Genomic DNA, 17,112 nt, shown 5'->3' with positions numbered 1-17,112 from the left:
CCCTCTCTCTCCCTCTCTCTCCCTCTCTCTCGCTCTCTCTTGCTCTCCCTTATTCCCTTCTTGATCCTTCTTCTCCTCTCCCTGAAGTTATGTAATTTCCAGTGGCCTTACATGTTTTCCTGGAACTGAAGCAAGGGCATCTTGCCCATGTAATGGTGGGTACCATCGCTGGCCTCCCCTGAGCCCAGGTGATCCTGCCTTGTCTAGGTATCATCTTCTATCTCTATTGCATCTGCTGTTCATGTCTCTGATCCTCCATGACATCCAGTGATGGGTCCATGCTCTATACATCCTTTTTTCCAGTGGTGAGGCTCTCACATCTATTTCCACACCTTTCTTGTAAACAGAGTAAACTTATAAATCTTCTCTCAACTTGCCTGCCCTGGACGTGCACAACTCCGTAACACTGCTATGACTCAGGCTGGTCCACAAGGTACCACACTCAACCATGGACAACCTACAACTCCAATATTCCAAGATGCCTGCCACCTTGTTTAGCTCTGCCCTGAGAGGCATTAAGTCATGGTATATTCAGCTGTGAGATATCTCCAAACTTATCAGGTGTCTCCAGAGTCATACCTTCTCCCTGGACTCAGCTGAGAAGATTATATCAAAGACTGAAACTCTTTCCAAAGACCCAGCAACCATTAAACGAAATCCATTTTCCTCCATCTCTTTCTGCCCTATGGTTGAACCCATCTTCTTCAAGAATAGCTCCTGGAAAGAAAATCATTAAGCAGAATATCTGCAATCCACGATCTCCCTTGTGGCAGGAGGAGGGAGACGGGGAGCCACTCTGGGAAACAAAGAAGCTAATCTAGCCAAATCTCCTTACCATCATGCCGACAACAGATGGCCTGGTACACGCACTCATGGGGTTCTCTCAAGAGAGTCTTCATCTATGAAAATATTTTAGCAGAATATACTTGATTTGCCTACGATTGTTGGTACTAAACAAACAAATCTACAAATTTATGGCACATGGCTTCCTGGAAAATGTCACATAAGCTATACAACCACCTGGAAATTAAATGATAATGTGTCACAGCAAAATGGCCCTCTTTTGTGTCGTTTATGTAGACACAAATATCACAGAGAGGCGCACGTAGTAACCTGAGCCAGAGCACATCTTGACTGGCAAGAAATAACCTGAGTAACTGCACTGAAGGTCCAGATCTCTCCCTGTTTCACCTGTGCCTCATGATTATATGTCTTCTTGAAATTATTAGCAAAGCTTGTTATTGGGTAAGATTTCTCATGTGAGCGAGTCTGATTTGACGATCCAGCCCTTTGTATTATCTCTACTCATCACTAATTCTCTCTTACTGGTTTAAGCTCTATGCTCTGAGTCATTCAAATTTGAACTGTTGATATTTTTAAATTAGATTACAAAATTCAGGGAATTCCTTGGCAGTCCAGTGGTTAGGACTCCGTGCTCTCACTGCCAAGGGTGTGGGTTCAATCCCTGGTCGGGGAAGCTAAGATCCTGCAAGCCAGTGTGGCCAAAAAAAAAAAAAAAGATTATAAAATTCACTAAATGCTTCTGACTCTTAACAATTAAAAGGAGGGATATTTCTGAATATTGTGTGCTTGATGCAGTGAACATAAAAGACTCTAACTGATGCTTGAATGGTGAGAAGAATAAGGATAACAAGAACATTAAAAACACATAATCCAATATTAAAATATAAAATAGTACTCGTAATTCAGAAGTTTACTGTGGCAGTATCACTCCAGCATCCTAAAATACATTAGAGTCACACTTTTACCACGCTATCTTCCTAACTGGATGAGCATTCAATTATTTTAGCTGGATACAAATAGTTATTAATATAATTTTTGTTAATAATATTGTGAATAGATTTGATAAATTCCTACATCATCATATATTTACAAGTATTGTTTAAAAACAAACATGGACTATGAGTGGTCTCTGTGATCTTGCCTAGGACATGGACAGAAAGACTGAGTGCAATATGCAGTTACAACAATCAAATTGTGAGCATTAGATTTGTTGAATTCTTATAAAGACGTTTCTTTATCAGACATGATTTGATTACACAGATATATTGCTAAGTATGACATAAGATGATTGACCATTGTATAAACAAAGTATCATATTCAATGATTGAACCCCAACAAATATGAGCCTCGAGTCTACATAACACAAACTTTAATACGAAGCCCCAGAGTAATCTACACAGATTAGCTGTCTGCCTTATGGTAGGAATAAGATTTTCAACTTTAATGGAAACTAACTCTAAGTGAATAAAAAATTATTATTACAAAAGCAAAAAAGTAATACACCGGGTTTTCCAAATGAATCTACCATTATGGACCAAATTGTATGACATATACTTGAGAATTTAATTATTTCTCATTAAAATTAAGTATTGATATATTTCAACTGGTAACTATTAAAGAGTCTATTTTTCATGTTTATGTTTGGTATTTTTTCTTGCCAACGACGTAAAAGAGCTAACAAGATTTTATGAATGTAGAAAGGGAGAATAAGTACAAAGACCTTAAACAAGAAAGTTTAGGGACTTCCCTGGCAGTCCAGTGGTTAAGGACTACGCCTTCTGGTGCAGGGGGTGTGGGTTCGATCCCTGGTTGGGGAGCTGGGATCCCACATGCCTTGTGGCCAAAAGACCAGGGCATGGAATGGAGGCAATATTGTAACAAATTCAGGGGGGACTTTAAAAATGGTCCACGTTAAAAAAAAAAGAAAGAAAGTTTAAAACCTCTGTTTAGACCATTTCTTTTAAAGTGAAAATGAATGAAAATAGTTCTAATAATATTTCCTAGTATTACAAATTTTTCTAGTTTAAAAATTAGAATTCCTATGAGGTTCTGCAAATGTGTTATTCTTTATGAGAAACTGGGATTGTTTCATTACTAGAAGAAAATATCAGAACATAAAATTTTAAAATCCAGAGGTTTTTATAGATCTTAAGGAGATGTATTATGATAGTGCTTCTTAAGGCCACGTATTTAATAAACGGAAGTGACAGCATGGCTCTAGGGCAAATCTATACATTTAAATAAAGAGTACAGTGACACTGTTCACATACAAAACATTTTTTGTACCAGTGATATATTATTATATGTTGCCAAATGGACCTTAGATATTTGTCTACATAGCGCAGAACTAAATGTAATAAAACCAGACCAGCACCTGTTTAAGTTTACATTATTTTGTGCACATTACTACAGAACGCAGAGTTTTTCAAGCAACATTCAGGTAAGATGCTTCACCGGATAGAACCTGTTCTATTTTTAAGTCAGGGCTGCCCAGGCAAAACCAACCTTCCCAAGTGAAATAATAAACAAAAGTGTGTGCTACTAGGATGGTATTTTGTGGGAGTATATCACACAGTGCAGTCTACAATTTAGAAGAAATTTATTCTAAATATATACCATTCATAATATGGTATACATTAGACTATGGGCTCTTTTATACATATTTTTTTTTACCCTGAGTCTTTTATACAGTATGTATAACTATAAAGAACTCAGAAAACTTTCTACTCTTTGATATACTTGGATGTATGGTCCAAATGTGGCATCCTCAGGCTGTAGCACAGAAAACCTACCTTATAGTTATCAATACAGGAAGGAAGGAAGGAAGGAAGGAAGGGAGGGAGGGAGGGAGGGAGGGAGGAAGGAAGGAAGGAAGGAAGGAAGGAAGGAAGGAAGGAAGGAAGGGAGGAAGAAAATGCTGCTGGAAATTAAAAAGAAAAGTGATTTCTAGATAAAATAATGTCAATCCCGAAAGAATGATCTAGTTTTCAGTCTGTGGACACCCTTGGAGGGAAAAGCCTTCTGTGTGTTTGTCAGCAAATTTCATATACTGACTAATCTTTGTCAACTCAATGTAGAAAGTCAAAATACAAAGAGGCAAACTATTTTGAATTAACTGTTTAGATCATATATACACAATGCCTAATAGTTTATAACTTTTCTAATTAACAATGAGAATATTGTTTTATAAATGCTTCTTTAACTAATTTTTATTTTTCTAAATTAAAATTCAGCTTAGTGGGCTTCCCTGGTGGCGCAGTGGTTAAGAATCCGCCTGCCAATGCAGGGCACATGGGTTCAAGCCCTGGTCTGGGAAGATCCCACATGCCGTGGAGCAACTAAGCCCGTGTGCCACAACTACTGAGCCTGCGCTCCAGAGCCTGCGAGCCACAACTCCTGAAGCCCGGGTGCCTAGAGCCCGTGCTCTGCAACAAGAAAAGCCACCGCAACGAGAAGCCCGTGCACTGCAACAAAGAGTAGCCCCCGCTCACCGCAGCTAGAGGAAGCCGGCGTACAGCAACAAAGACCTAACACAGCCAAAAATAAATAAATTAAATAAATAAATAAATAAATAAAATTCAGCTTAGTGAGTTTATGAGTTTAGATCAATGGTTTTCAATCCAAAACCCTGGACTCCAGGGTTCACGCCAAAATGGACTCCAAAATAACAATAATGATGCTAATGATAATACTGATAAAATAATTAAAAAAAACCACTTATTGTGTGCCTACTGTATTCCAGAAACTGTTTTATATACGTTACATCTATGAAATATTTAATCCTTTGCAACAAAGCTGTAAGCTTAGTGTTCTTCATTCTACAAACAAGGAGATTAATGCAGAGAGAGAGATGAAGAAGCTTTGACCAAGGCCACTCAGTAACTGGCTGAGTTAAGATTTGAACCCAAGCAGCCTAGATATTTTAATCACTCTGCATACCACCTTTCAAGATAGTCATGGGAAGTCTATGAGCTATTTTCAATTTCAAACTGTCTTATAGACATTGCTCGTTTATCCATTTTGGATGAACTAAATAAAACACCATTTCTTTGACTTTGGTCAAAATTATGTCAATTCAGAGTGGTAACACTAATTGATTACAAATTACGATCTGAAGTCTGTAGATACCTTGGGACACAAGGAAGATCATGACCTATCCATCATCTCACAACCAGTTGTTAGGAAAATTAAAACAGGAAAACCTAGCTGTGGGGGTTTCTTGCCAATATGCTCCTGAACTTCCATCTACTTTCTTTAATAAAATAGTACATCAGAATCTCCGTCACACAATGTTTCATGTTTTTCACTGCACTTTCTCACCTTAGCCCATTTAAAATATCTGTAGCTAATGCTTTAAAGACTTGCAAACTTTTAAAGTGGCTTCTATGCTCAAAAAAAATGAAACAAGGTAAAACCTACTTTTTATCCAGTCAGCACATCCTCTGGTAACATATTCTGTTTCTTCCATCTAATTTTAAGGTGCCCATTTGCAGTGGTGTATAACAATCTGATAAGGATTCATTGCAAAATTCAGTCACAGGGTCAGTCAATCTGAAAAAAAATAACGTTCACACAAATCCGACCTGGATCAAAATATTTACTGCAGACATGAAAGTCAGCTAGGGTTGGGGTAGAAGTGACAGAGCTATAGAAATGTAGCACACTCATAATCTTTCATTTCTGCCCTGGAGAGGCTTGAAACGTTGAAGCCAGGAACTAGAATATGATCAAACAGCCCTGCTTGTACGTAGCTAAATTGATAAAGCCATGAAAACCTAAATCTAAATTATAAACCACATTTATGAAGTCCTATCAAACTGAATTGTTATCTTTAGGTGTTTAAAACAAAAATTCTGAACACTGAATAATGGACCAATAAATGCTTAATGAAGGAATTCTACCAATCAACACTTTATCTTTTGAGATGGTTTCTTTCACGTCTCTAAAATCCACATGAGGCCAAAACTTGCAACCTATTCCTAGCGATTTGTGGAAGAAGGAAAAGGTGCTGTATGACTCAGAGAAGGAAGCCTATACATTTTGAATATTGAGAAGGTATTTTAAAATGTGGGTAGAAATACAATATGTGTCATAAGATTATTTGTTTGCAGTAGTGAATGGTCACAGCATTCTACAAATTATCCACTAATCACCATCAGTAAAACAAAAAATGTAAGATGGTGACAGATTCGACACATAAGCCATTTAGTTCATTTTGAACTGTCATTTGGTAGGTTAAAAAAAATTAAAGAGAAACATTCAAAACCGAATGGTCAATTCGTATAACCATTTTAAGCTTAAATGTTTAATTTGACAAAGATTATATGGTATAGAAAAACACCCAACAGTTCAGATTTTGAGAAGTGGGTAATTCTATCACATAAAGATAAGGATGAAGAAAGAAAGAATATAATCTCCTAATTTCACACACTTAAAATTGCATGTCTTATATTGTTTGAAGACTGGACATGCTGACAATGCATCTACAATAACAGTCTTAGATTGTACGTGTTGGCTTGCAAAGTCATGAAAATAGTATACATCCATCCTCAACACTCCCCTGAATTACCTAGAAAAGGAAGGGAAACTCTTTCACATGTACTTATCACAGCAACATACCATAACATTTTCAACTCTATGTTTTTGACATGAATAAACAAATCAATTTGCAAACGTGCATTTTTTTTTTTTTTTTTTTGCAGTACTCGCTCCTCTCACTGTTGTTCCCTCTCCCGTTGCGGAGCACAGGCTCCGGACGCGCAGGCTCAGCGGCCATGGCTCACGGGCCCAGCCGCTCCGCGGCATGTGGGATCTTCCCGGACCGGGCCACAAACCCCTGTCCCCTGCATTGGCAGGCGGACTCTCAACCACTGCGCCACCAAGGAAGCCCCAATGTGCATAATTTTTCTCCAAATGTCCTTTCTAGTACTACTATTTGACATAAGTCAGATGGTATAATGGTATAATACTCAGCCGTAAGAAAGAATGAAGTAACGCCATTTGCAGCAACATGGATGGATCTCGAGATTACCATACTAAGTGAAGTAAGTCAGAAAGAGAAAGACAAATATCATATGATATCACTTACATGTGGATTTAAAATATGACACAAATGAGCTTATCTACTAAACAGAAACAGACTCGCAGACATAGAGAACAGACTTGTGGTTGCCAAGGGGGGAGGAGGGGGGAGATGGGATGGATTGGGAGTTTGGGACTAGCGGATGCAAACTATTACATAGAGAATGGAAAAACAACAAGGTCCTACTGTATAGCACAGGGAACTATATTCACTATCCTATAATAAACCATAATGGAAAAGAATATGAAAAAGAATATATATATATATATAAAACTGAATCACTTTGCTACATACCAGAAACTAACACAATATTGTAAATCAACTATACTTCAATAAAATGAATTTTTTTAAAGAAGTTAAAATTAATTATCACCCCTAAATATTCCCTTCAATGAACAATCTACTATAAAAGTCTTATTGCCCTTAAAGACAAAACAACATGAATATTTCTTGAATCAAGGAAATAAAGGGAATGAGGTGATAAAGTCCATCAGTGCTGAGGAGATAACTCTTCCACAGCTGCTAGAGAAGTAAGTGATCCTTAACACAACTCCTGTTTTTTGCCTTTTATTTGAGCTGTATTTCCAACAATAACAACAAAATAAGCAGCAGAAAAAAATATTCTCTATGTTGGAAAAAATAGATGTAATCAAATCATAAACTGCAAAGTTTTCAGGGACTGATATATACGAGAATAAGCCTGAGCAGGGCCATTCATAGTGTCTTCCCTGGGCCAGTGCTGGATGAAAAAACTGACCCCAGTCCATGGTGAGATAAGGAGCTTGCAGCAGAATGTAAGTCAACTATTGTCACAAAATAATAATTAGTTCAACTTACATATTTTTCATAACAAGACTTCCTCAGTGAAGAAAGCACTGTGTAGATTTACATTATGGTAGAAGCTCTTTATCTCATTCTAGACTGGTAATAACTATGAATAACACTGAACTAGAGCAGACGTCAGTAAATTAAGGCCTGTGAGCCAAATCTGACCCACTACCTTTTTTTATAAATAAAGTTTTATTGGAACACAGGCATGCCCAATTTTTTTCTTACCCTCTACGGCTGCTTTCCCACTACAAAGACACAGTTGAGACCATCTGGTCCACAAAGCCTAAAATATTCAACATCTGACCCTTTAAAGAAAATGTTCCCTGACCCCTGAGCTGGAGGAGAAACACTATCTGGAAAGCTTTTGAAAAGGGAAATTGAAAAACAATAATCAAAACAGAGACATGAATTTAAAAAAAAATCTCTAAATGTGCATGTTAAGGCACATATATTTACTGTGTGCTGTTCTGGAGGAAATGGCATGGCCTTCATAAATCCAAAACAATGTAAGACAAATTACAGTTTGAGAAGAACTACACATTCCAACCACATTTTCTAACTTGGATGTCAACAGTAATTAAATAGTCCTAGGGAAATCATGACGATTGTTCAGGTTTTAACCTGAACAGCAGTCAATCTGGAATGTTATTGACAATAGAGAATTTCTATTCCCTATTCTGAGAGCAAGGAATGAAGTCTACACCTAGAAGATACTTTTACTCCTTTTTAGAGAGGCAGAACACCTTTCAACAAAAACCATGAGGGATCTTTAAAAAATAGGTTATGCCCTATATATAAAAAACTATATTTGAGAAAAGGTACATTTACAAACACATAAATGAAAATGAACAAACCAAATAAACCTCTTCTCCATTAATCTGAAATGTTTCCTTTAAATTATGAGACATTTTTACTTCTCTCAAGCCATATTTGAATATGTGGTTCTTTCTCTCTATGCTTTACCTAAAAGGAAGATGATACCACGAGAGAAGTTCATTAACAGTTTTATTTAGGGCTTCCCTGGTGGCGCAGTGGTTGAGAGTCCGCCTGCCGATGCAGGGGACACGGGTTCGTGCCCTGGTCCGGGAGGATCCCACATGCCGCGGAGCGGCTGGGCCCGTGAGCCATGGACGCTGAGCCTGTGCGTCTGGAGCCTGTGCTCCGCGACGGGAGAGGCCACAGCAGTGAGAGGCCCGCGTACCGCAAAAAAAAAAAAAAGTTTTATTTAATTGAAGAAACAATCATTTATGTATATAAATATCTTTGAAGAAACAATTATTTATGTACATAAATATCTATCTATCTATGTACATAAATATCTATATCTATATACACATACACATATGTAGGAAAGCAGAAAAACAAAAAAATCTTCAAATTTTCATTAGTCAAGATAAATGGAAATGAAATTTTTACATGATTTATCACATGCACAATAGTTGAATATGTTAAATGAGCAAAAATTTACATATAGCAGCTTCTGAATGTTTAAGTAATCAAAACAATTTGATTATATTTATTATATTATATTTGATTATATTTATAGATGAGACACTTAAAATATGTAGGCCAAAGTGATTATAGCAAGATGGCACAATACAAGGTTAAAAAGTTCAATTGCTTTCTTATATGACAACAATGAAAAAAGTGGAATTTGAAATTAAAAGCACAATACAATTTACATTAGCATCAAAAAAAATTGAATACTTAGGCATACATCTAACAAAATATGTACAAGATCTATATGAGGAAAACTAAAACTTTTTTTTTTTTTGTGGTACTCGGGCCTCTCACTGTTGTGGCCTCTCCCATTGTGGATCACAGGCTCCGGACACACAGGCTCAGTGGCCATGGCTCACGGGCCCAGCCGCTCCGCGGCATGTGGGATCTTCCCGGACCAGGGCACGAATCCATGTCCCCTGCATCAGCAGGCAGACTCTCAACCACTGTGCCACCAGGGAAGCCCAAACTAAAACATTTTGATGAAAGAAATCATAAATAAAAAGATATTCCATATTCATGGATGGAAACAGTCAACAGTGTCAAGATGTCCATTCTTCTCAACTTGATCTATAGGTTCAACACAATCCCAATCAAACTCCCTGCAACTTATTTTGTGGATATTTACAAACTGATTCTAAAGTTTATATAGAAAGGCAAAAGGCCCAAAATACTCAACATAATATTGAAGGAGAAGAACAAAGTTGGAAGACTGACACTACCCAACTTCAAGGGTTACTGTAAAGCTACAGTCATCAAGACAGTGTGTATTGGCAAAAGACTAGACAAAGAGATCAACAGGAGAGAATGGAAAGCCCAGAAATAGACCCATAAATATAGTCAACTGATATTTGCCAAAGGGGCAAAGGCAATACAATGGAGCAAAGATAGTCTTTTCAACAAATGGTGCTGGAACAACTAGACCACCACATGAAAAAAAAAAAAAATCTAGACACAGACATTACACCCTTGAGAAAAATAAACTCAAAATGGATCACAGACTTAAGTGTAAAATGTAAAATTATAAAATCTTAGAAGATAACATTGGAGAAAACCTAGATGATATTGTGTTTGGCAATGACTTTTAGATACAACACCAAAAGCACAATTCATGAAGGAAATAATTGATAAGCTAAAATTTAAATTTTCTGTTTTGCATGAGATTTTGTCAAAAAAATGAAAAGACAAGCCATAGATTGGGAGTAAATATTTGCAAAAGACATAATTTATGAAGAATTATTGTCCAAAATATACCAAAAAACCTAGTAAAACTCAACAATAAGAAAACAAACAACCCACTTACAAAATGGGCCAAAGACTTTAACAGACACCTCACAAAAAGAAGATACACAGATAGCAAATAAGCATATGAAAATATGCTCCACGTCATACGTCATCAAGGAAATGCAAATTAAAACAAAATACTGCTGCACACCCATTAAAATAGCCCAGATCCAGAATACTGACAACAGCAAACGCTGATGAGGATGTGGAGCAGCAGGAACGCTCATTCATTTCTGGCAAGGATGCAAAATGGTACAGACACTTTGGAAGGCAGTTCCTCAGTCTCTTACAAAACCATTCTTGCCATAGGATGCAGCAGTAGCATTCCTCGGTATTTACCCAAAGGAGTTCAAAACTTATGTCTACACAAAAACCTGCATATGCATGTTTATAACATCTTGGCTCATAACTACCCAAACTTGACAGCAAACAAGAGGTCCTTCAGGTGAATGGATAAACTGTGGTACATCCAGCAAATGTAATATTATTCAGCACTAATAAGAAATGAGTTATGAAGCTATGAGAAGACAAGGAAACTTAAATGCATATTACTAAGTGAAAGAAGTATGATTTTAGCTATGTGACATTCTGGGAAAGGAAAAACTATGAGAAGTTAAAAAGATCAGTAGTTGCCAGGGATTGGAGGGAGAGACAGATGACTAGATGGAGCACAGAGGATTTTTAGGGCAGTGAAGCTACTGTATATGATACTAGAAGCTACTGTATTCGTATCATTAAACATTTGTCCAAACCCATAGAATGTACAATACCAGGAATGAACTGTAACGTTAACCGTGGACTTTGGGTGACAGTAATGTGTCAATATAAGTCCACAGATTTAACAAATGTCCCACTCTGATGGGAGATGTTGATAATAGACAAGAGTATGCATGTGAAAACAGAGGAGGTATAGGAAAAATCTCTGCACCTTTTTTTAAAATTTTATTTTATTTTTATTTATTTATTTTTGACCACACTGCGCGGCTTACAGGATTTTGGTTCCCCAACCAGGGATTGAACCTGGGCCACCAGCAGTGGAAATGCAGAGTCCTAAACACTGGACCACCAGGGAATTCCTTGTACCTTCTTATTTTTGTTGTGAACCTAAAACTGCTCTAAAAAATAAAGTCTATTAAAAAAATATGCAGGCCATTAGAAACCCCTAATTAATGCTATGAAATGAAAATGCAATTGACAGGCTAAAGACCTTTCCTTCCAAATCACCAGAGAAGTGTCCAGAGGATGGTTTAACTCAGTAATCAATAATTAAAAAGAAAAACATTCTACTTTGTTTTACAGCTTACTCTCAAATATTAAGGGTGATCAGTCTATTGCTAGGAAAGGTCATTTTGCACTCAAACAAGGTGGGGTCAAAGGGCAAGAAGCTTGCCCCACCAGGATCCTCAGGGTAATGTGGATACTGCCACGCACACTGCCTCACCTCTGACCACAGTCTTTCCCGGATGGGTGGGCAAGTAAATATGATGAATATAAACAAGGCCAGTCTTGCAGAGGAAGCTGTGTAAAAGTCAACCTGTAGCCAGAGGGATCTGGAAGATGGAAACTATGTATTAACATGGAAGGGATCCGTGATATATTCTGGAAAGAAAATAATAGTTTGCAGAATAGTGGACTAGTGTGAATATGTCTTACACACACTTACTCTCTCACATCTGGAAATATATAACCCAAAATGTTAACAGTTACTACTCATGGAAATAAAAGTTAGGGGGACAATGGAGACTTCCACCTTTTATGTCTTCAGTATTGTTGGAAAGATATCTATTTTTTTAAATAAATACTACTTTTGTAATTTAACAGCAAACTAAATTATGAGGAAGGCTTAGAATAGTATATTACTATTGAGGAAAAAACAGAGGCTTGTTCACAAGTTTTTAACATACCCTGACCTTTAAGATCTGGCCATAACCTCCAACAATTTCTTTTATCCAATTGTCAGCCAGAACACTGGGGACTGAAAAGACAGAAAAAATATTGGTCTAAATATAAGCAGTAATTAATTCATGACTTCATCTTGATTTCACTGAGAATCAGTTTTCTTATCAAGATGAATAATCTTTGATAGCATGGCTGTAAGGGGGAATTAATATGTCAAGAATTCTTAAGAGAATGAAGAAAATTAATATTTAAAATATTTATGCAAGCAAATATATACTTATCTTCACTTTTCAGTTTGGTCCATGGGTTTGTGTCTGAGCATGCATTGGTGGTTTTACAGATTTCTCTGTAAACTAGTGAGTTGCTAGTTCTCGTGTGAAAACAGAAGAAGAAACCCATGCATCAGGGAACAGCCTTGGCCTGACCTGTCCCCAGCAAAACTTCTGGCACTGGGAGGGAGAGAGGATTTGACCTTCGATCTGCTGAAGGTCAAAGTCTCAGCATGGCTAAAATCTCTGCCGAGTTCATCAGACTGATGAATGATAATCAGGTGGTATTTTTAAAATGTACTACATACACCTTTTAAAAACTGGTCTGTGAAAATACTGGTTAAGCCATGTGCTTGGGTGCCTGTGGACCAAGTGCACACAGACCCTGCGCGGGGAGGCAGCACATCGCGGATGCTGGTGGGATGCAAACCCAAGCACAGAACCCAAAAATGAGCTTGGTCTGGCCAGACTCAAACAGGCTTTTCTCTATCCAAATATGACTTTCTTTCCCCATTGAATGCAATGGATATGTAACTGAATCGTTCATCTTTGCTCACTAACTAAACATACCTGGGACAATAAGAAGTGGTGAGAAATTTTTCAAAAATTAAATTAAGAGAAGTTCCTGACTTCAAGGAGCTTATGCTCTAGAAGGGAATATATGATAACAAAAATAATATTTAAAATGTACATTGTAATTGAATAAGCACCAAAGGCTAGACCAGCCCAGGTACAGAATTGCAGGGATTTGGAAGAAAGAAAGGCAGCCGTGGCCTAGTGGTCTGTACACTCGATTTGAAGTCAGAAGGTTCTGCATTACAGCACTGCCCCTCAAAACGCAGCGTGATTTAGGTAAATTGTTTAAGCTCTCTAAACTCAACCTGCTCATCTGCAAAACACATCTTATTACCTGTTTCAAAGGACTGTTTTAGGAATTAAAGAATATAATAAACATGTAAAGTATTTGTGAACTATTAAAAAAAAACTACAAATATAAAAGCATTACCAAAGACTAGGAAACTCAAGAAATATTTAATCAGAAGAGACAGCATTTGAGCTACATAAAAGGGTGAGGGGCAGGAAGACACTCTTCCCCCTAGGGGAGGGAAGAGTAAGACACAGAGAAGACAAAGTGCCAGGGATGCTTAGAGAACAGAAGATCTTCCCATAAACTCACTAATAAAGCATGGGAGGTAGACAGTTCCATGTGAGGCTGGAAGGTTAAGAACATACAGAAGCAGCTGTAATTCCAGACTAAGGAGCTGAGACTTTATTTCTTAGACTATAAGGAAACACTGGAAGTTTTAAGGTTATTTATTGCATGATCAGAGACATGTCAGTGAAACACTAAAAGTCTGAGGGATGGAGGACTGAGGAAGACCGGGAGGTGACACGATCCCCCCAAAAATTACTGAAACCGCTCAGGTAAGAAAAATCGGTGGAAATCTAACGCACAGCACTTTTCCTCTAGCAATTCCATTTCTAGGATCTATTATCCATGGATATATTCACATGAATATACTTACATGAAAGTGTATGTAAAGAAGAAATTGAACGACTGTTGAATAATGGTGATACTGTTTAAAAATGGAAACTACCTAAATGTTATCAAAGAAATATTAAATAAGTGACAATGCATCCATAGTATGCGATGCTATGCAGTAATTAAAAGAGAATTAAACTGATGGGAAGTGACGTGGAAACAAAACTATAGATAAGACAAGAAACTGTCTGCAGGTTGCTTCCATTCTGGTGATGGGAAACAGATAACATGTAAATCACAAAATATCGTATGGCTCTAAATATAATGCAGAGAATTGAAACAGAGATATACGATAGGGAATATCTTAGTGCGTAGACTTTAGATTGCATGACTGTTTTGGTTTTCTATTGCCACAAATTTAGCAACTTAAAACAACACTCACTTACTATCTCAGTTTCCATGGGTCAGATTTCCTGGGTCCTCTCCCTGGGTCTCACAAGGTTGCAGTCAAGGTGTCGGCCAAGCTGCCTTCTTTCTGGAGCTTGGGGCCCTCCTCCAAGCTCACTAGAGGGCTGGCAAAACTAGTTTCCTCGGAGCTCTGTGACTGGGAGACCGGCTTCTTACTAGCTATCAGCTCTAAGCAGCCCCAGGTCCTAGAGGTGGCTACCTTCTGTGCCCCGTGGCTGTCTCCACAGGCAGCTCACAGCAAGGCCAGTGTGAGCCTCTCTCGGTCCAGTCTGCCAAGATAAAACCTTGCGTAACATAATGTAACCATGGGCGTGGCATCCCATCCTGTTTGCCATATTCTGTCCGTGAGAAGCAAGTCACAGCTTCCACCGACACTCAACCGGAGGGGAAGAAACAAGAGTGACTCATTGGAGGCTGCCTTAGGGTGCGTCTTCCACAGTGATCAAGAAAGCCCTTCTGAATAGGTGATATTTAGGCTGAGATCTGAATCATCAGGTCAGACAGCTGGTCTGGACCCTGTGATGGACCACCCAGAGTTCCCTGAGGACTGACATATATTCCCCAGCTGCTACAAGTACTGCTGCCTGGGAGCTTCTAGTTGAGTTAAATTAATTAAATGAGGAGGCCTTTGGACGGAGGTGGCTCTAATGCCGTGGCAGCCTAAGAAAGCAACCAAAATCTAAGGCTGTAAATGCCTCAAGTTTACAAAATTAAAGCCTAAGAACAACCAGTCACAAGCAGGCAACTAGGATTTGAGCTCTCGCCAACCAACAGTTTTCTTACTTTGTTTTGGCCTTTCCTCTACAAAAAATTCTCCCCAGCTCCCACTGGTGGAACACTCCTAACTTCTTCAAGTTTGGCACTGCCAAATTCAAATTTATTTCTGCTCAAATAAACTTAAAATGTTTACTATGTCTCAGTTGATTTTGTAACAGTGGTTAGCCCTCTCTGCAAATTTTCCTCACTGGAGAGAGCAGCCTTGGCCAAGATCACATCCTTTCCAAGAGCAGCTTTCCTTCAATAACTGTTAAAGATGGAGAACACAACATCATTAATCATTAGTGAAATGCAAATCAAAACCACAGTGAGGTATCACCTCACACCAGTCAGAATGGCCATCATCAAAAAATCCAGAAACCATAAATGCTGGAGAGGGTGTGGAGAAAAGGGAACCCTCCTGCACTGTTGGTGGGAATGTAAATTGATACATCCACTATGGAGAACAGTATGGAGGTTCCTTGAAAAACTAAAAATAGAACTACCATATGACCCAGCAATCCCACTACTGGGCATATACCCTGAGAAAACCATAACTCAAAAAGAGTCATGTACCACAATGTTCATTGCAGCACTATTTACAATTGCCAGGACATGGAAGCAACCAAAATGTCCATCGACAGATGAATGGATAAAGAAGATGTGGCACATATATACAATGGAATATTAGCCATAAAAAGGAACAAAACTGAGTTATTTGTAGTGAGGTGGATGGACCTAGAGACTGCCATACAGAGTGAAGTAAGTCAGAAAGAGAAAAACAAATAAAGTATGCCAACACATATATATGGAAGCTAAAAATACAGTACTGATGAACCTAGAGGTAGGGCAGGAATAAAGACTCAAACTTAGAGAATGGACTTGAGGACACGGGGAGGGGGAAGGGGAAACAGTTGAAGTGAGAGAGTAGCATTGACATATGTAACAACCAAATGTAAAATAGATAGCTAGTGGGAAGCAGCCGCATCACACAGGGAGATCAGCTCTGTGCTTTGTGACCACTTAGAGGGGCGGGATAGGGAAGGTGGGAGGGTGATGCAAGAGGGGAGAGATATGGGGATATATGTGTATGTATAGCTGATTCACTTTGTTATACTGCAGAAACTAACACAACACTGTAAAGCAATTATACTCCAATAAACAGGTGAAAAAAAAAAAAGATGGAGAGTAAAGGCCTGGCCCCTCAGCCCAACTCCAGACAATTCTGAGGGGCCAACCCAGCCTCCAAGTTCCCCCTGGGGTCACCTGATGCCTTTACTGAGGCTGTGATGCAGCCTACTTTCTCTCTGCCCCCGCTTTTGCCTTCCTGCCTTGCACAATGTTGATCCCAAGAGCATTCCCTAACAAACTCCCCACATCCTAATTACCACTTCAGAGCCTGTTTCCTGGGAAACTGAACCTGCAGCAGTAGCAATGGCATGATTAGAGTGATGAACATTCCAGAAAGAGGCAACTGCTTGTGCTAAATTTTTCAATTAGGAAGGACAGGCAAAAAAGAAAAAATGATTGAGGTTAGAGTTTAACTGTTCAAAAGAATGGCTCAACTTAAGGTCAGAAAATTAGGCTAGTGTTAGATCATGTAGGACTGTGTAAGCCAGAATAAGAAGGTTTGATTTTTCAGCGTGATGGAAAACCATTTACACTGTACTTTTATTTTATTTATTTTTTAAAATAAATTTATTTATTTTTAAAAATAAATTTATTTATTTATTTTT

At 38.2% G+C, this 17,112-nt stretch overlaps 1 long non-coding RNA gene across 1 annotated transcript in view; it reads right to left on the bottom strand.

Annotated features, from left to right (window-relative positions):
- The window catches only part of LOC113628505 (uncharacterized), a 128,079-nt gene that overhangs the window by 72,409 nt on the left and 38,558 nt on the right, over positions 1–17,112 (bottom strand). The window contains exon 4 of the long non-coding RNA XR_003436126.1: positions 5,224–5,355. This is a non-coding gene — a long non-coding RNA (uncharacterized LOC113628505). The remainder of the gene's footprint in view (positions 1–5,223; positions 5,356–17,112) is intronic.

The sequence above is a fragment of the Aethalodelphis obliquidens genome, unplaced genomic scaffold, assembly GCF_003676395.1.
Source record: "Aethalodelphis obliquidens isolate GAN/ISIS:26980383/991018 unplaced genomic scaffold, ASM367639v1 scaffold24, whole genome shotgun sequence".
NCBI classification, from domain to species: domain Eukaryota; kingdom Metazoa; phylum Chordata; class Mammalia; order Artiodactyla; family Delphinidae; genus Aethalodelphis; species Aethalodelphis obliquidens.
This window is presented reverse-complemented; position numbering and strand designations above follow the sequence as displayed.